The sequence below is a fragment of the Oncorhynchus kisutch genome, linkage group LG18, assembly GCF_002021735.2.
Source record: "Oncorhynchus kisutch isolate 150728-3 linkage group LG18, Okis_V2, whole genome shotgun sequence".
NCBI classification, from domain to species: Eukaryota; Metazoa; Chordata; class Actinopteri; order Salmoniformes; family Salmonidae; genus Oncorhynchus; species Oncorhynchus kisutch.
In genome coordinates, this window is record NC_034191.2 from 29261822 (window position 1) to 29283109 (window position 21288).

Genomic DNA, 21288 nt, shown 5'->3' on the forward strand with positions numbered 1-21288 from the left:
GGACATGAGTCTTATTTGGTTTGTATGACTACCAATGGAGGACACAAAAATACGTTTTATAAAATCACGGAGCAATGGCAGTTACGAAATTAACCTTTATTTTATAAAAGGCAGCGATGTACAAAATAAAGTGCCTGTGATTGTTCTCCTGTTTTCTAATGTGCTGATTTGACAACACTGTTGGGTGACATATTGACAAACTGTATGTAATTCTGTAAGTGTCCCAGGACCAGAAGAGAATGGGGACCTCCACTGGCAAAATGTACTCTCATGACAAAAACGTTGATCTGTATGAAACTAAAAAATAAATATACCACTAAAAGATAACATAGCATAAAACATCTTCAGTACTAGACATTTGATATGACTAGGATTCATTATCTCCACCTAGTCCATTATTAATGTATATTTAAATATAATATTTAGCAGACACTTTTATCCAAAGTGACTTACAGTCATACATACATACATTTTCCACATGGGTGGTCCCAGGAAGTGAACCCATTACCCTAGCATTACAAGCACCATGCTTTACAAACTGAGCTACAAAGGACAATGTTTGACCCTCAACTCTCAGACTCCTGTGTTGTAAAACATTGTTTTGAACATCGCCTGTGCAGTTTATTATGGCGGTCAGACTTTTAACCCCTGAGTGGAGATTCTTCTGTCCTGGTCAGTCCAATAACGGAGTCCTTCTTCCCCCGAGGATAAGTGTCCTGAAGATAAGTGTCCTGAGGATAAGTGTCCTGAGGATAAGTGTGCTTTGCCTTGTTGCCGCTCCTGTTTTCTCTGTAGGTAGCGAGAACGGGCATCGTTCACTGAGCTTTCATCGTTCCGTTTCTCCAGTTTCTTGAATGCGTCTTCAGCAGACCCCTCTGGAATAAACCAAACACACATAATGACTATTAGAAGAACAAAACAAGCATACAAAGCATATAAATCACCTTGGGGCCTGGCTTGATCAGAAAAGGCACTACAGTAACTTATCTTGTCCAATAGGAATACTCAATTACGTTTTCCATTTCAAAAACCTTTGCCCCCATTAGACGTTTTTATGAGACCTGTACTGTATATAATAAAGGAGCAGCTACAGAAACAAGGCCATCAGACTGTTAAACAGACACCACTAACATTGAGTGGCTGCTGCCAACATATTGACTCAACTCCAGCCACTTTAATAAATGGAACAATGGATGTAAAAAATGTATCACTAGCCACTTTAAACAATGCCACTTAATATAATGTTTAGATACCCTACATTACTCATCTCATATGTATATACTGTACCCTATACCATCTACTGCATCTTGCCATCTTTATGTAATACATTTATCACTAGCCACTTTAAACAATGCCACTTAATATAATGTTTACATACCCTACATTACTCATCTCATATGTATATACTGTACTCGATACTATCTACTGCATCTTGCCTATGCCGTTCTGTACCATCACTCATTCATATATCTTTATGTACATATTTTTCATCCCTTTACACTTGTGTGTATAAGGTAGCTGTTGTGAAATTGTTAGGTTAGATTACTCGTTGGTTATTGCTGGATTGTTGGAACTAGAAGCACAAGCATTTCTCTACACTCACATTAACATCTGCTAACCATGTGTATGTGACAAATAAAATTGGATTTGATTAGATGTTGATTTGATCACCAGAGCCCATCAAACACCTGTTTGCCTTTTAGCTGCTTCCTTGGTCTCCCACTTGGCCACCTCCTCTCTGGCCACGCTGCTCAGCTCATACACATCCACCTCATGGAGCACAGGAATCATGGAAGATCACCAGTCCAGCTGGTCCTCCTGGTCAAAGAGCTACAGGGGAGGGGGAGTCAGGTTAACGTGCAGGAGAGATGGGGATTGATGTGTAATATGCATTCTGGGGATTTAATGGATTGTTCTGAAGTGATCAGAATATAGTCCTGGAAGTCTTTACCGTTGATGATGGATGAATGTGAACCATGGACCCGTGCCCATAAATTGTCCAAAACACCTTTCCAACTGACCTGAGAGAAAACCACAACATTTCAGTTATCTTTCTTGACTTTTTAACATTGCTGGGATAAAAGCCGTACCTTCTTGCCATGTGTATCTCTGAGCGCCCCTGGTGAAGTAACCAGTGCATAGGCATCTCCTGAACAGCTCACTCTTATTACCATCAAACTTCTCCATAGGGAAATCTCTCTTCTAGAAACAACGGACATACCCTGGTTATAAATCTGTACATACATGCTCAGAGCTTCACATCATAGTTTTAGCTACACAAAAACGAATAAGATAAGTAAATAAACAAACAACAAACTGACCTGTTGTATTCGTAGGAGGAACTCTCTGAGCTGGGTCTCCTCGCTGAAGGCTGACTTTAGCGCCCTCCGGTGTATATAGTTGTCTTTACATCACGCTGACGGGGCATCACAACAAGTAGGCAGCAAAACAAGCTCACGTTAGATGGAGACTCATGAATATGAATGCAGTGAATTTAATGTAGCTTATTAAATACACCAAGAGGAGTTATATTTGTATACCTGGCCTTGTCCTTCTCAAACACACTGAGCCACATGGTGAAGTCCTTACAGCTGCCCGTCTGCACTCCCAACTGCCTGTGCTTCTGATCTGCCTCCTTCTGCTTCTCTGGATGGCCTGCAGAGAGAGAAATGCCAAACATTTAGATTAGAACTATGACTTGGGATTATGTCTGACTGAAATCCAATGGAATAAATCGGTAAAGGCCATGATGTATACATGTGTATTTCTGACATAACCACATCTTCATTGGCTAAACCGAGGCCTCATGCCGTTATTGTCCACCTGGTCTGATGAAAATGTTCTCCACAGACAGCATGGTGGCTACAGGCAGCAGGAGGTTCCTCAAAGCCTAGGGAGACAGCCTGGAGCAGGGCCCGGGTCAGCCCTGGGGGCAGGGGGAATTCGACCATCAGCTCACCCAGCTGGGTCACTTTATCTCTCCTACAGACACCACACAGGGGAGGGGGATATTAATAAGAGATAACAAGAGCTATTCAAAAGATTGAGTCGTGATAGTCATGAAGAACTGCCAATACTGTATGTAGTAGGTTCCCTCTGTTCTTGATGGTGAAAACAGCAGTTGTATCCCTATGTGGTTGTAGATGTATCTGGTGGAGATTTGTACAAGCAATGACAGATATATATAGAATATACAGTATGTCTATATCTCTCACCTGTCGATGGCGTCACATTGGTAAAGCCATTTCAATGCTTCTAGGATGAACCTCTCCTCTGGATGGTCCAGGTAAAGGAACCTTAAGAGGGACAGACCAAGCAACCATGGCCTCAAATGACTTGTTGGATTGTATTGTATTATCACAGTCTTGAAAAACGGACACTGGTTTCTCTGAGCACTTGAGGAAGTGGAGTTGTACCTACCTGATGACATCATGAACTTCCAGGCACTTGAGTGTGAGGATAACAGCGGTGAGACTGGTCCTCTGGATCTCTGGAACGGTGTACTCTTGCATGCACCTATCCCAGAACTTCTGACTGTAGTAAGTCCCGGCGGAGGTTCTCCCTGCTCGGCCTGCTCTCTGCAGGTCCTCGCTCCTACAACATCACAGTTCTGTTCATTAGGCACAAAACGAAAGGAAGCAGACAAACAGGGACTTCCGGGACTTACTTTGAAATCAGAACCACTTCGAGTATGTCCATAACCCTTGAGTTATGGTTGAGTTGCTTCACTAACTCACTGTCAACAATATACCTGCAGTGAGCAAATTACAGTCATGAAATTTGAGGCCTTGCATTTTGTGATGGATAAAAACAGCTCTATGCAGTCATGTCATGACTTTATTATTTTGATTTAGCAAGCAAATGACATGCTAAACTGTGTCCACTTGTGTGTAAAAGGGAACTCCATCTGTTTTTCTATACGTGAATGTCACAGTGAGGGGTACTCAGACAGTGCCGGAAATCTTACCAGTGAGCATAGATCTGTACAGGGGCAGGATCAGCAGCCCTTCCACTTTACGGTCCTGCAAATCGTAACGGTAGTCTATGAATTAAGCCTTCGCATACAACATGTCACAGGCCTTCTCAATATCAGACTGCCCTGTTATAAACAAAATAGAACCTGTAATCATTACATTAATATTCTGGAGATTATCATTAGGTTTACCTGTTAGAAACACAAGGATATCTCCAGCCATCTCACTTGTGTGCACATCCAATTCCACCTTGATAACCTGTCACAGACAAGAGGTTTTGTTCATACTCAAAGTTTCCCCCATATTTTTTCCCCATACATACAGTAGAGACAATATACCATACCAATCAAAAGTTTGGACACACCTACTCATTCAAGGGGTTTTCTTAATTTTTTTACTATTTTCTACATTGTAGAATAATACTGAAGATATCAAAACTATATATGGAATCATGTAGTAACCAAAAAAGTGTTAAACAAATCTAAATATATTTCATATGAGATTCATCAAAGTAGCAACTCTTTACTTTGATGACAGCTTTGTACACTCTTGACATTCTCTCAACCAGCTTCACCTGGAATGCTTTTCCAACAGTCTTGAAGGAGTTCCCGCATATGCTGAGCACTTGTTTTGTCACGACGTTGTCACGCCTTGGTCTTAGTGTTTTGTGTTTTTGTTATATATTTGGTCAGGCCAGGGTGTGACAGGGGTTTATGTTGTTGTAATTCGTATTGGGATTTGTAGTATTTGGGATCGCGGCTGATTAGGGGTGTTGTATAGGCTTGGCTGCCTGAGGCGGTTCTCAATCAGCAGTCAGGTGATTCTCGTTGCCTCTGATTGGGAACCGTATTTAGGTAGCCTGAGTTTCACTTTGTATTTCGTGGGTGATTGTTCCTGTCTCTGTGTAGTTTCACCAGATAGGCTGTATTAGGTTCCACGTTCCGTTTGTTGTTTTTTGTATTTATTAAGTTATTTCATGTATCGTCATTTTTTTCATTAAAGACATGAGTAACCACCACGCTGCATTTCGGTCCGACTCTCTTTCGACAAACGAAGAACGCCGTTACAGAATCACCCACCACACACGGACCGAGCGGCGTGGTTACAGGCAGCGACCACAGGAAAAGCGAAAGGAGGAATGGACATGGGAAGACGTATTGGATGGCAAAGGTTGTTACACTTGGGAGGAGATACTGGCTGGAAGAGATCGCCTCCCATGGGAACAGGTGGAGGCACTGAGGAGAGCAGAGGCAGCCGGAGATAAAAGCCGACGATACGAGGGAACACGGTTGGCAAGGAAACCCGAAAAGCAGCCCCAAAAATGTATTGGGGGGGGGCTCAGGGAGAGAGTGGCAGAGTCAGGAGTCAGACCTGAGCTAACTCTCCCTGTTAATCGTGAGGAGCAGCGATATAAGGACTTCTGGTCTTGGGAGATGATATTAGACGGAAGAGGACCCTGGGCTCAGCCTGGTGAATATCGCCGCCCCAAGGAGGAAGCAAAGGCAGCAGGAGATAGGAGCCGACGATACGAGGGAACACGGTTGGCAAGGAAGCCCGAGAAGCAACCCCAAAAAATTATTGGGGGGGGGCTTACAGGGAGTATGGCTATGCCAGGTAGGAGACCTGCGCAAACTCCCTGTGCTTTCCGGTGGGCTAAAGAGACCGGGCAGGCACCGTGTTATGCTAGTGAGCGCAAGGTGTCTCCAGTGCGGGTGCATAGCCCGGTACGGTTCATACCAGCCCTTCGTATTGGCCGTGCTAGAGTGGGCATTGAGCCAGGTAAGCTTGGGCAGGCTCGGTGCTCCAGAGCTCCAGTGCGCCTGCACGGTCCGGTCTATCCAGAGCCACCTCCACACACCAGTCCTCTGGTAGCAGCTCCCCGCACCAGGCTTCCTGTGCGTGTCCTCGATCCTGTAGCACCAGTTCCAGCACCACGCACCAGGCCTTCTGTGCGCCTCGCCTGTTCAGCACAGCCAGAGCCTTCCTTCCCTCCTGCGCTGTCGGAGTCTCCCGCCTGTTTAGCGCAGCCAGAGCCTTTCTCCTCTCCTGCGCTACCGGAGTCTCCTGTCTGTTCAGCGCAGCCAGCGTTTTCCGCCTCTCCTGCGCTGTCGGAGTCTCCCGCCTGTTCAGCGCTATCAGAGCCTTTCTTCTCTACAGCGCTGCCGGAGCCTCCTGCCTGTTTGAAGCAGCCTGAGCTGCCAGTCTGCAGGGTGCTGTCAGCCTGCATGGAGCAGTTAGAGCTGTCAGTCTGCATGAAGCAGCCAGAGCTGTCAGTCTGCAAGGAGCTGCCAGTCTGCAAGGAGCTGTCAGTCTGCAAGGAGCTGTCAGCCTGCATGGAGCAGTCAGAGCTGTCAGTCTGCAAGGAGCTGCCAGTCTGCAGGGAGCTGTCAGTCTGCAAGGAGCTGTCAGTCTGCAAGGAGCTGCCAGTCTGCAGGGTGCTGTCAGCCTGCATGGAGCAGTCAGAGCTGTCAGTCTGCATGAAGCAGCCAGAGCTGCCAGTCTGCAAGGAGCTGTCAGCCTGCATGGAGCAGTCAGAGCTGTCAGTCTGCATAGAGCAGCTAGATCCGCCAGTCAGCCATGATCTTCTAGATCTGCCAGTCAACCAGATTCTTCCAGATCAGCCTGTCAACCAGAATCTTCCAGATCTGCTAGTCAACCAGAATCTTCCAGATCTGCTAGTCAACCTGAATCTTCCAGATCCGCCAGCCAGCCTGGATCTACCGGAGCCTACTACCTACCTGAGCTTCATCTCAGTACTGGGCTTCCTCTCAGTACTGGGCTTCCCCTCTGTTCCGGGCTGCCCCTCAGTTCCGGGCTGCCCCTCAGTTCCGAGCTGCCCCTCAGTCCCGAGCTGCCCCTCAGTCCCGAGCTGCCCCTCAGTCCCGAGCTGCCCCTCAGTCCTGAGCTGCCCCTCAGTCCCGAGCTGCCCCTCAGTCCCGAGCTGCCCCTCAGTCACGAGATGCCCCTCAGTCACGAGCTGCTCCTCAGTTCTGTGGGGTTCTGGGTGAGGACTATTAGGCCATGGTCGGCGGCGAGGGTGGATTATCCCAGGACGCGAAGGGGAGGAACTAGGACATTAATGAAGTGGGGTCCACGTCCCGAGCCGGAGCCGCCACCAATGACAGACGCCCACCCGGACCCTCCCTTTGGTTTTGAGGTGCGTCCGGGAGTCCGCACCTTGGGGGGGGGGGGGGGTTCTGTCACGCCTTGGTCTTAGTGTTTTGTGTTTTCGTTATATATTTGGTCAGGCCAGGGTGTGACAGGGGTTTATGTTGTTGTAATTCGTATTGGGGTTTGTAGTATTTGGGATCGCGGCTGATTAGGGGTGTTGTATAGGCTTGGCTGCCTGAGGCGGTTCTCAATCAGCAGTCAGGTGATTCTCGTTGCCTCTGATTGGGAACCGTATTTAGGTAGCCTGAGTTTCACTTTGTATTTCGTGGGTGATTGTTCCTGTCTCTGTGTAGTGTTCACCAGATAGGCTGTATTAGGTTTCACGTTCCGTTTGTTGTTTTTTGTATTTATTAAGTTATTTCATGTATCGTCATTTTTTTCATTAAAGACATGAGTAACCACCACGCTGCATTTCGGTCCGACTCTCTTTCGACAAACGAAGAACGCCGTTACAGACGTCCGCCGAAGTTGGTCCCTCTCCTTGTTCGGGCGGAATTCGATGTTCGAAGTCGCAGACCTTCTAGCCATCGTTGATCCTCTTTTCATTTTCCTTTGGTTTCGTCTTGTCTTGTATCACACCTGTTTCCAATCCCATTCATTACATGTTGTGTATTTAACCCTCTGTTTCCCCTCATTGTCCTTGTCGGTGACTGTTTGTTTGTAAGCTTTGTGCAAGATATGTTCTGGTGTGCGACGGGTTTTGTACCCACTTTTATTATTTTGTATATTTTGTTTTTTGAGTTTTTGAGTACTTAACTGTTCCGTTTTATACCAAGTTCGATCTCCTTCGCCTGACTTCCCTGTCACCAGCATATGCCCTTACATGTTGGCTGCTTTCCTTCGCTCTGCGGTCCAACTCATCCCAAACCATCTCAATTGAGTTGAGGTCGGGTGATTGTGGAGGCCAGGTCATCTGATGCAGCACTCCATCACTCTCCTTCTTGGCCAAATAGCCCTTACACAGCCTGGAGGTGTGATGGGTCATTGTCCTGTTGAAAAACAAATGATAGTCCCACTAAGCGCAAACCAGATGGGATGGCGTATCGCTGCAGAATTCTGTGGTAGCCATGCTGGTTAAGTGTGCCTTGAATTCTAAATAAATCATAGTGTCATCAGCAAAGTACCCCCACTCCATCACACCTCCTCCTCCATGCTTCACGGTGAGAACCACACATGCGATTATCATCCGCTCACCTACTCGGCGTCTGACAAAGACACGGCAGTTGGAACCAAAAATCTCACATTTGGACTCATCAGACCAAAGGACAGATTTCCACTGGTCTAATGTCTATTGCTTGTGTTTCTTTTCCCAAGCAAGTCTCTTCTTATTATTGGTGTCCTTTAGTAGTGGTTTCTTTGCAGCAATTCAAACGCAAAGGCCTGATTCATGCAGTCTCCTCTGAACAGTTGATGTTGAGATGTGTCTGCTACTTGAACTCTATGAAGCATTTATTTGGGTTGTAATCTGAGGTGCAGTTAATTGCCGATTTCTTAGGCTGGTAACTCTGATGAGCTTATCCTCTGCAGCAGAGGTAACTCTGGGTCTTCCTTTCCTGTGGCGGTCCTCATGAGAGCCAGTTTCATCGTAGCACTTGCTGGTCTTTGCGACTGCACTTGAAGAAACTTTCAAAGTTCTCGTAATTTTTCGGAATGACTGACCTTCATGTCTTAAAGTAATGATGACTGTTGTTTCTGTTTTCTTATTTGAGCTTGCCATAATATGGGCTTGGTCTTTTACCAAATAGGGCTGTCTTCTGTTTACCAAGCCTATCTTGTCACAACACAACTGATTGGCTCAAATGCATTAAGAAGGAAAGAAATTCCACAAATTTACTTTTTACAAGGCAGACCTGTTAATTGAAATGCATTCCAGGTGACCACCTCATGAAGCTGGTTGAGAGAATGCCAAGCGTACAAAGCTGTCATCAAGGCAAAGGGTGGTTACTAAGAATCTCAAATATAAAATATACTTTGATTTGTTTATCAGTTTATTGGTTACTACATGATTCCATATGTGTTATTTCATAGTTTTGATGTATTCACTATTATTCTATGAATGTAGAAAATAGTAAAAATAAAGAAAAACTATTGAATTAGTAGGTGTGTCCAAACCTTTTCTGCCAGTTCGCAAAAGCATTATTTGGTGATTGGCTGTGTAGGCAATTTAGGCTAAATGTAGACTATATAAATTGCACAATAATTATACATTCATGGATTTTTTAAGGTATTGTTTCTCTTTATTCAACCCATCTGCCCTTCAGCCACACAATATTTCATGAACCTAAACCCATCCGCTCTGCGGATATCAACCGGTACTGTGGGTTATGAGCCAACCTGCACATCACTAGCTGATTTTAAATGAGCTAAATCCTGGGGTGGTACAATCACTGAATTTATTCATTATCATACATCATGCTAACAGTTGGCCTATGTCAGTAAAAGCAAGCTCACTCCCTACCTCTTTAACGTAAACAGAGCTTTGTGGATCAGCCAAACTTGGGGTTGACAGGGAAGGTTCTTCCAGGGATAGTGAAGACAAGACAGCCTCCCAGGAACACAGAGAGCTTGTCTGTCTCCAGGGTGGCTGACATTACCACCACCTTCAGGGGGACAGAGCAACCCTTAAGAGGCCTTATCTGGACTGGAGAGGGTCGGCTTCAACAGACCCAACAAAATGTCCTAAAGTAAAACACATATTACACAACTGTTTACAATCTGGGATTTGTTTATCAGCAAAACAGAAGCCCCACCACTTGCTTTGGTTATACAACTGAGGGATGGAGTTGGGGATATAACCAGATTACTGTTTTGAAGTAGTTGCCTTTATTACTGACCCTGTTTAGGCTCCTCTCATGGGCTTCATCCAAAATGACTACACTATACTGAGACAGAACAGGGTCTGCCAGGATCTCTCTCAGCAGACAGCCGTCTGTCATGTACTTTACCAACGTGTCCTGACAACACACACATCTCCTTTCAGAGACACACATTTGCTGATATACACAACACTCTAATTCCCTTCACATTTCAGCGACAATACGTAGACCTATAGAACACTTTCAAGATGCCTAACACATAAGCGTATCCAATCATTTATGTGAAGTATCACTCTGAGCAGTCTAGTACAGTGTTTCCCAACCCTGGTCCTCGAGTACCCCTAACAGTAAAACATTTTATTGTATCCCTGGACAGGCACACCTGATTCAACTTGTCAAATAATCATCAAGCCCTCAATAAGTTGAATGAGGTGTTTGTCCAGGACTACAATGAAAATGTGTACTGTTGGGTGACTCGAAGACCAGCGTTGGGAAACACTGATCCAGTAGGCAGGTGTCTTGGAGCTCTTTCACCTGTGTCGTGCAGTCATCGAAGCACACTTGATATCCAACCTCTCTACCCCAACTAAAGTGCATCTCCTGTGATACCCTCTGGGCTACAGTGATGGGCTGAGTCTGAGTGATGCCAATCTTGCTATTACTCCAAAATCCTACATAATTAATACAAGTTTACACCTATCTAAAACTTTCAGACCTCTCTATAAGGGCATCACATAGACAAATGCTATAATAAAGGGAATAGAGGTTTGGGTCAATTTTGAATTCCGTACACAGGTCCCATGGGGACGTTGAGTCGTTTTCCCTCTGCCAGTCTCGCCAGTGACAACCAAGAATGGATTGTCTTTGACAGCCTGTTGAAGTTTGGCCTTATGTTGATAGATCGGCAGGTTCTTTGATTCGTCTGAATCTCCCTTGGTATCCCACTCTGTCCTTTTCGACATGATGGACTCTATTGTTGTTTAACTATGCGAAAGGGAATGATGACAATAGCTGGTTCCAATAACTTTTATTACACATATACACTAACAAAGAGTAAACACATAACTGCTTACTTATATAGAGTTGTAGGTCTGACTCTCCTCCACAATATTCTAACTTTTAGGTCGTAAAGATTCCAAGTTACACACGCTTCTGTCGGCAAACGATGAAACACAGCGACTTCCGGATACAACGCTTTCTACGTTTTCATTGGTCCCTGTCTTGGGCAAATACCCTGACGTTTACTGTAAGCGGCTCCCCATGTCTGAAAAGTCCCTGCAGAAGTATTGCCTTTATGCACAATTTTCGACTATTAAATGGAATAATATGCTATAATTCATGACAAAACGTACAATTGCATTAACACACAAGGGTTCGATTGCTACAATGAGCCAATTTTGTCAGTCTTTTATTACAGTAAATGAACAGATTCGATTATTATGATAAATGATTCTGTTACAGGGCATTGAGCAGCCGGTTCCTTTGCAGACTTCTGTATCATAATGAAAGTATACCTGGGGGATAGTGTTATTAATTGGCTGACATAAGTGTCTACAATAAGTTCATTATTTTCACTGTAAACAGGAGCATTCAAGCCTCTGTGCCCAGAAAGTGGTGATGAATACCACCCAGTTACTGAAAAGTATCTAATAATTTTCACACAATGCAATTTGAGTTGTATATGAGTTAACAGACACTCAGAATTTGTAAACTCATGGAATTTCACAAAGGAGAATGGCCTGACTACAAACCAATTGTAATGTGATGGATACTTAACTCCCTTAGTGCGGACCACTGGCAGAAACACAGTCCTGTGGCTGTCACCCCTATAGGGACACCTGGCAATGGAAACAAGAAGTCCTGAACCCAGTGGTTTACCATTGGAAAATAAGTCAATAGGGATTGATCATCTGTGAACAATTGCAATTGGCTTGTAGTTGTTGGTTTTGGTAGTAAACATGTAAGAGCACACAGTCACTGGCGGTTCCCATCGGTGAGAGTGGAAGTACCTGCAAGAGGATATTCATATTTTAAATGTTGAATAAATGAATGTGAAAAATTGAGTCTAGACATACTCTACATTTGAGTACACTATAAGGAGTATGATGACACTAGAATGTTGGTTCACAGATCATAGGGTCTTACAGGAGGCATGTAAAGGTCTAAAAAGGGCCTGAAGTTGCCACTTTCATCATGATTTTCTAAGAAATTGTTTGTGTGATACAAATGTAAAAAGGAATGTCAAACATTTTCCTACCAATTAACTTTCTGTGAGAATTGCAAGAACAATCTGAGATACCAAAAATATTATCAGCCTACGCTGATGTGGAATAGGCCATTTGATTATTTTTTATCAATCTGAAAGTAGGCCCAAGGAAAATAATCAATTTGACCTGATAGGGAAAGAGATCCGATAGAGAAATAGACCATCAATATGGTACACACCTGTGATTGAGCGCGACAGTAGGTGAATGGAAAGCGAAAGGTAACAAAGTGGTCAGCCCTGGTTTTGGACTTGCAGTTCTGGCTGTGGCTGGAGGGGATCTGGACTGTGTCCAGGTTCAGAGGGGGGAAAGTGGCATTCTGGAAGATGGTGATGAGAAACCTTGTCCTTGTCGCAGTGCCCAGGAGAACTTCTCAATGTGGATTGTCAACCTTGCTAATTTCCTCTGAAGGGAATGTTTACAGACTGCTGCTAACTGATATAATCTCACACTATAAAGCTGCTGAATACATTCTTTCCACAATGCAACTTTTGTATTATATAACATTAAGGCAAAGATTTTGTTACCTTTCGGGAGGCATTTTACAGATGAGAGGCACTCTCTTGGTGATCTCAACTTGGCCCTCTTCTAGCATAGCCTTGATGATCACTGTCAAGCTGGCAATATCTCCCAGGCACATTAGAATACAAGCGAGGTTAACGTCAGCCTTTATGTGCTACAGCAAAAAAAGAAAGAGATTGAATATTAGCGGAAATAATTAGCCTACTTGTCTTTTGACGAGACAGCCATAATAGGGAAGAGAAAAGACAACGAACCGGTCTGTCTCTCCCATGAGATAGTGGCACTGAAGAGCAATATCTATTGCCCTGTAGTGTCCACCATTTTCATCTGTGTGAATTGGAATACACAGGACATTATCAATTAACCAAAACCACACATATATAACCAATGATATTGCCATTTGATTGATCAGGATTGAATACATAAGTTACTTACCTTGGACATAAATGTTAAATGCAAAATGGGTGAATTGCTCTTTAGGAATGTAGAGAGACATATACCCATTATGACCACTCACAGTGTCATTTATGTCTATTTAAAGTGTGGTTGAAAGTATGGATTATATCCCTCTCACTCCGCGAATAACAAATTATCTCTGATGGTCAGCAAACATTGGGCCTGGGTGACCATCCACTGGTGGGGTGACACAGCCGAGGGACATTAGGGTTAATGTCCTTGATTAGATCCTTTCTGATTCCCATTGGATGATTCATTGGTGCATGAAAGAATCTCAAACCATTGAAGCAAAAATGATTTAACTTTATTTCATATTTGTTTCACTTTCAAGACAATACTTTATTTAAAAAATACAACCCAAACAAAAAGGAGACCAAGGTGTTGAGACCCAGTATCCTCATCATCCCCATCATTTGTTGATTTGGTCTGTACTCTTGTTGTAGATAGGGTTTTTATATTCACATTCTGGGAGAGAGTGCAAGAGAGAGGGAGTGGTCTCAATGTAAGATAAGTTATAATGATTATACAGTATGTTGTGAGGGGGAAAAAAAACTTACTCTCTTTGGGTTTCTTTCTCCAAAAGCTTCCTGCAATGAGAAGGAGACAAGACATTGATAACAAAATGCTAGCGTGCATATTGATTTGTATCAGAGATTACTGTAAAACATAAGACACCTCTTTGGCGGTTGTCCATTTGGAATCTTCCCTCCTGGTTGGTCTCTGCCTCGTTTGCTCTTTGTTGGCTGTCGATCTGAGCTCTGGCTTGCTCATTGATCTCTGCTTGGTTTGCTGTCAGAGTTCACGACGAGTCAATGTAATTCATAAAAGGATCACTGCAAGCTGATACTGTAAATTGCTCATTAAAAAGCTCTGACTTTACCATAGTAATGCTGTCCGAGACTTGATTGGCGCAATCTGCTCATGAGTTCTGGGGAAGGAAAGTCCATTAAGTTTAGTTACTTCTGAATGCAACATGAATACCAAGCAGGATGAAAATATTGGTATCGTTGAACAAGGGAAAATGATTATAGAATGTTGACTGTATGTTACATAAAGTATAGCTCACCTCTATGAAACCCTCTTCTTTTCTCACTCAAATCTCTCACTGGTTTATTTTGGTATCTAGCTGGTTCATGCTGGTGTCTTGGTGGTTCGTGCTGGTTTCTTGGTGGTTCATGCTGAATTCCGGTTGGATCATACTGAATTGTGGTTGGATCCTGCTGAATTCTGGTTGGATTTTGCTGAATTCTGGTCGGTTCATGCTGCATTCTGGTTGGATCGTGCTCATTGTTTTCTGTTGAAAGGAGGGAAGAGAACAGTTCAAACTAGGTCCATGTAGAAAAGAAAACAACAACATTAAAATTCCATTCAATGAAAATGGTAAATCTAAAATAATAAACGTACCATAGATAGGTCGCTCATTGCCGGCTCCTAAAGTAAGACAAAAACAGATGTGAGCATCAGTCTGGAAATGCACCATGACTTTGTACTGTGGTCTTGTTTTGGTAAATATATAATGATGTTGTAATGTGGCATAAACTTAACCACATGGACATTAAAAGACACTGTGTGTGTGTGTGTGTGTGTGTGTGTGTGTGTGTGTGTGTGTGTGTGTGTGTGTGTGTGTGTGTGTGTGTGTGTGTGTGTGTGTGTGTGTGTGTGTAGCCTACGTGTGCTTACGTTTTTTACCTCTCTTCTGTGCCACGTCTCTCCCAACATCATCACTACACGCAACGTCCTCAGGAAGTGTACTGGATCCTGTCATATTATACAGAATTCTACATTAATTTCATGTTTCAATCAGATTTGAAAAGGGTGCTCAAATACTATAGAGGTAATAAAACAAGAAAAGGCACCGCTATAAGATTATAATTTTTTCAGGCGTTATGTCTTTATTGAAAGTACAAGTACATCACATTTCACAAACATATTAGGCTACTTTGAAATGTTCCACTGCAATGTACATCTTTTTAGTAGGATATGTAGCTACATAACTGACATGGTGTCACGTCTGCTCCCGCTCTTCCCCCCTGGCGCTCAAGGGCGCCAGGCTGCCCTGCATCACGCACTCCTGCCATCATCAATTACACACACCTGCATTCCCTCGTCACACGCAACAGCGATATTGGATTCACCTGGACTCACTCATCACCTGTTTATTACCTCCCCTATATTTGTCAGTTCCCCTGCTCTGTTCCCTTCTGATGCATTAATTGTTTTTGTCTTTATTACCCTTGTGCTGACGCTGTTCCTGTCTCCTTCCATGTCCGTTCCTTAGTAAATGTTTGATTCCCCGTACCTGCTTCGTCTCTCCAGTGTCAATTCATGTGACACATGGAAGCAGCTTGCAAAGTTGCCCAATCAGCATCATAACATTTACATCAGAAAGAAAGGATGCTGCGTAATGCTCATAGGAAGATTCAAATTAGCCTGAATAACTGTCAATGTACTCAGTATAGCATACTCTATACTGTGCAGTATACCATGCTAGCTGCTTCATCAATATCATTCCAGTACTGAAGTAAGACTGAGGGAGTCAGAAAGAGGAACATGGAGGTGCTCACCTGTCCATTTCACCCAGCAAAAACAGCCAATCAGGAGCACTATGAGGACGGCCACACCACCAACGCTGAAAAACAACACTTGCAGATCTCTACTGTCTGAAGAGAGGAAGAGGTGGTTTTATTTACATGTCTTTACAGGAAACATTAAGCAAGAGGGCTGCTTTGTCTAACCAGACCAGAAATATGTTGGCCTTTACATAAAGTGATTGTGTAAGGAAAAACCGACCACATGCTGTGTATACAGAGTGCATCTCTGCAGTTTGCATACACAGTATAAAGCCTACACCAATTATTTTGACTCATTACAGGTGACTTGAAAGGGTCCTAGATTTTCGGATACAACAGTATAACAGATTATTGTTCTAATGTAACAAACTGACTTTCTTTTGATACAAATATTTGGTTGAAGTCACAAGAAAAATCAAACCTACAACTCAGGTATTGTTACAAGCACCATTCTCCAACCAACTGAGCCACTGGAACAATATACTACTGTAGATACTAGCATAGTGTTACCTTGATCAAGTTCCTCAACTTCCACTCGATGGCACTGGTCATTACTCTGTAGCTCACAGCAGTAGGAACCCAGGTCTGAGGCCTGAAGGGCATCGATGCTGATGGAGAAGTTCCCCAGACCTCCCTGATTGGGGAAAACCTTCACTCTGCCCTGCCTAGGGTCCAGAAAGTCCACCTGATAATAATACATTCGTATTTTATTTACATATTATTTGAAGAGCGCTTTTCATTACATGCAGAAATTACAAAGCTGTACATTAAAAATAAGGTAAAAAATGCTTTTAAAAGGCTAAAGTCTCAAAGCTAAAAAAGAAGGCTAGTATTGTACATGATATGCAGACAACCGAAGGAGGCAACAACCTTCCCAGAGGATGTGATGTTGACCAGGCCGGCACCAGAACCAGAGATCTGGTTCCACACCACCCATCCATGGCCAGGGCTGATGCCCAGAGAGGTAGACCCAAAGCTGCATGACAAGAGCACCGCAGAGCCCAGTGGAGCCTGGAGGGTGGATGTGTTACAGGAGTCATGGCAATGTTTGTTACCTAAAGGAGGAGTGATGGGTTTGGACGGTTATCAGGCTCATATACAAAACGTTGCAATGTAATGGTTAAGATATACAATTCTCAGCAGCATACATACATTTTTCTATTATAACCTAAATATAGGGTTTAAAGAATTACACCATTATTTTCCTGATGCACAACACACTCACGACAGGAAGCTTCTCTTCAATTTCTACTCTCCTATACATTTCTCTCATATCTCTACATAAAATGCTATATCTATATCATCTTAAGCACTTACCCATTGAAGCAACAGAGGTATAACATAATACCATCCAGAAAAAACAGCCATCAGTTTTGACCAAGAACATTTTCTGTATTTTAATGTATGGTGGTGAGTGGTATCAGAAATGTAAGTGAAAGTATCAGGCACATACATTCAGTAGCTACTACATGAGCAAGGTAAATGGCAAACCTCTGCAACTAAGTTCAGACACAGAAGGAATTGATTAGGTCACTTCCTGTCTGAGCAGCTGTGCCTCTTTCAATTCTTCCCATTTAATTTTATACATATCTGAAAACATTTAATATAGTGTTACATTTAAACGGGTACTTAGTTTTTTTTATATGTTATTCACATTATAACAATCACAAGTACTTAGATTATGTTCATGTAGACACCTTTTTCTGTGATTAACAACTATGAAGCATATTCATGCACATTAACCAGGTTATTTTAGTGCATGACACATATAGATAATTTATGTTCATAAATGCTTATTTTACTGTATTCACCCAAATACTATTTGTAGCTGCAGCCAATGGAACAAAGTTCTGAGCAGTAGCACAGATGGTCTTCTTACTCAGAAGACCACAGTAGCTTCCTGTTGAAGGGGGCCTTCAGTTGCAAGTGATATGCAAAGGTAAACCACACTCTGTAACAAGGTCTCTGTCTGTTGGATGGGTTGAAAATCAAGAGTGAGACAAGCATATGTACTGTAGATGAACCTTGGGTTGAAAGTATTTTTTTATTCTAATCCTCATGTTGACATGTCTTTTGACAAGAAAGTAGAGGTTGTAATGAACACACCTTCAATATGAATCCCTGTGTGCTACACAATGTTGACTAGAGAAAAGTATACAAAATACATGCATACAAATTAATATTGTAAAGACTAATCATGGAAATTAAAGAGGCAGACATTTTACTAAGATCAACCTGTAACGGTTTTCCTTAGGTGAAAGAGAGTCGGACCAAAATGCGGCGTGTAGATTACGATTCATGTTTAATGACAAACACACTAAACACAAACACAACAAAACAATAAACGTAATGAACGTAACGAAAACCGAAACAGCCTATACTTGTGTAAACTAACACAGAACAAGGACATCAGGACACTAAGGACAATCACCCACGAAACACTCAAAGAATATGGCTGCCTAAATATGGTTCCCAATCAGAGACAACGATAAACACCTGCCTCTGATTGAGAACCACTTCAGACAGCCATAGACTTAACTAGAACACCCCACTAAGCTACAATCCCAATACCAACACACCACATACAAAAACCCATGCCACACCCTGGCCTGACCAAATAAATGAAGATAACACAATACATTTCGACCAGGGCGTGACAGAACCCCCCCCCCCCCCTAAGGTGCGGACTCCCGGACGCACATCAAAACAATAGGGAGGGTCCGGGTGGGTGTCTGTCCACGGTGGCGGCTCCGGCGCGGGACCCAACTCTATCAATGTCTTAGTCCCTCTTCCTCGCGTCCTAGGATAGTTCACCCTCGCCGCCGACCATGGCCTAGTAGTCCTCACCCAGAACCCCACTGGACTGAGGGGCAGCTCGTGACTGAGGGGCAGCTCGTGACTGAGGGGCAGCTCAGGCAGGTAGTTGGACCCGGCAGATCCTGGCTGGCTGGCGGTTCTGGCAGTTCCTGGCTGACTGGCGGATCTGGAAGAGTCTGGTTGACTGGCGGATCTGGAAGAGTCTGGCTGACTGGCGGATCTGGAAGAGTCTGGCTGACTGGCGGATCTGGAAGAGTCTGGCTGACTGGCGGATCTGGAAGAGTCTAGCTGACTGGCGGATCTGGAAGAGTCTGGCTGACTGGCGGATCCTGGCTGACTGGCGGATCTGGAAGAGTCTGGCTGACTGGCAGATCTGGAAGAGTCTGGCTGACTGGCGGATCTGGAAGAGTCTGGCGGATCTGGAAGAGTCTGGCTGACCTGGTAGAGTCTGGCTGACTGGCGGATCTGGAAGAGTCTGGCTGACCTGGAAGCGTCTGGCTGACTGGCGGATCCTGGCAGACTGGCAGCTCTGGCTGCTCCATGCAGGCTGGCAGCTCTGGCTGCTCCATGCAGGCTGGCAGCTCAGGTTGCTCCATGCAGGCTGGCAGCTCAGGCTGCGCTGAACAAGCAGGAGACTCCAGCAGCGCTGTAGAGGAGGAAGGCTCTGGCAGCGCTGAACAGGCGGGAGACTCCGGCAGCGCAGGAGAGGAGGAAGGCTCTGGCTGCGCTGAACAGGCGGGAGACTCCGGCAGCGCAGGAAAGGAAGGCTCCGGCAGCGCTGGAGAGGCGAGGCGCACTGTAGACCTGATGCGTGGTGCTGGCACTGGGCCGAGGACACGCACAGGAAGCCTGGTGCGGGGAGCTGCCACCGGAGGGCTGGTGTGTGGAGGTGGCACAGGATGGGCTAGACCGTGAAGGCGTACTGGAGATCTTGAGAGCAGGGCTGGCACAGGACGTGCAAGGTTAGGGAGGTGCACAGGAGGCCTGGTGGACGAGTATGAAGGACGAGTATGAAGCGCTGACCCAGGTGCCATCAAATCCCGACACGCTCCGTCGGGCGAATTCCATGTTTAAAGCACCAACACAGCAACTCCCTCATTTCTCTCTCCTCCAATTTCCCCATTAACTCCTTCACAGTCTCTGCTTTGCTCACCTCCAACACCGGCTATGGTTCTGGTCTCCTCACGATACACAGGGAGAGTTGGCTCAGGTCTGACTCCTGACTCTGCCACACTCTCCCTGAGCCCCCCCCCAATAAATTTTTGGGGCTGACTCTAGGGCTTCCTTCCGCGCCGCCGTGCTTGCGTCGCCAACCTCATTCTCTCGTAACCTTCTGCACACTGCTCCATCGAATCCCAGGCGGGCTCCGGCACTCTCCCTGGGTCGACCGCCCACCTGTCTATCTCCTCCCAAGTTGTGTAGTCCAGATATTGTTGCTCCTGTTGCTTCTCCTCATACCAGCGCCTCCAAGCTCTCGCCGCCTCCAGTTCTTCTTTGGGGCGGCGATATTCTCCAGGCTGATCCCAGGGTCCTTCTCCGAACAATTCGTCCTCCCATGTCCATTCCTCTCTTTGTTGCTCCTGCCTGTTACCACGCCTCTTGGTCCTGTTGTGGTGGGTGATTCTGTAACGGTTTTCCTTAGGTGAAAGAGAGTCAGACCAAAACGCAGCGTGTAGATTACGATTCATGTTTAATGACAAACACACTAAACACAAACACTACAAAACAATTAACGTAACGAAAACTGAAACAGCCTATACTTGTGTAAACTAACACAGACCAAGGACATCAGGACACTAAGGACAATCACCCACAAAACACTCAAAGAATATGGCTGCCTAAATATGGTTCCCAATCAGAGACAACGATAAACACCTGCCTCTGATTGAGAACCACTTCAGACAGCCATAGACTTAACTAGAACACCCCACTAAGCTACAATCCCAATACCAACACACCACATACAAAAACCCATGCCACACCCTGGCCTGACCAAATAAATGAAGATAAACACAATATATTTCGACCAGGGCGGGACACAACCATATTTGTTATCATTATAAATGTATTTATTATTACTTGGGTCTTTTGGAGGATCTCAATTGGACACACATTTAAAAGCGATACGCTAATCCTTTTATCTATAACATGTCTTGCACACAACTTGTTCAATTGGTATTTGCACTTTACACATTTATTTGGGGATTCCACCCCTCTAGAAGTCCTTTGCTTGATGACGCATGAGTGGAGGAGAGTCATTTCATACAAGCGCATTTGTTTTCACGTTTCACTACGCGATTACCTTTGACCTTTTTCAAAAGCAGGCAAGGAGAGGACAGAGGCCAGGACGCGAGGAGTCGAGCAAAACCAATTGAGTCTCTCTCTTCGTCTTGTCACTATAGTTTTTGTAACTATTGTGTGTGTTGTCACAAAATACAGTCACCATGACTACTCAAGCAACTTGCTTCCTTTTTAACAAGTTAAGACAAATCATCTGTTGACGTGACATAACTTTGTGGTTAAAACCAAAGACTGACACTGCAGACAACCAGGAAATCGTTTCTATATTGAATTTCTTTTCCAACCTGGTTCATGCTTTGCAAATCATAAAACAGTCATAGCCATGCTACATCTGCCAACACAGTCTGAGTAGCTCATATCAGACATCTCATGCAACACCTTTCATCAATTTAAATAA

General features: G+C 44.4%; 1 pseudogene; it reads right to left on the reverse strand.

Annotated features, from left to right (window-relative positions):
- Window positions 1-75: 75 nt before the first annotated feature.
- On the reverse strand, window positions 76-17253 carry LOC109875548 (probable ATP-dependent RNA helicase DHX40; annotated as a pseudogene).
- Between the last annotated feature and the right edge of the window lie 4035 nt (window positions 17254-21288).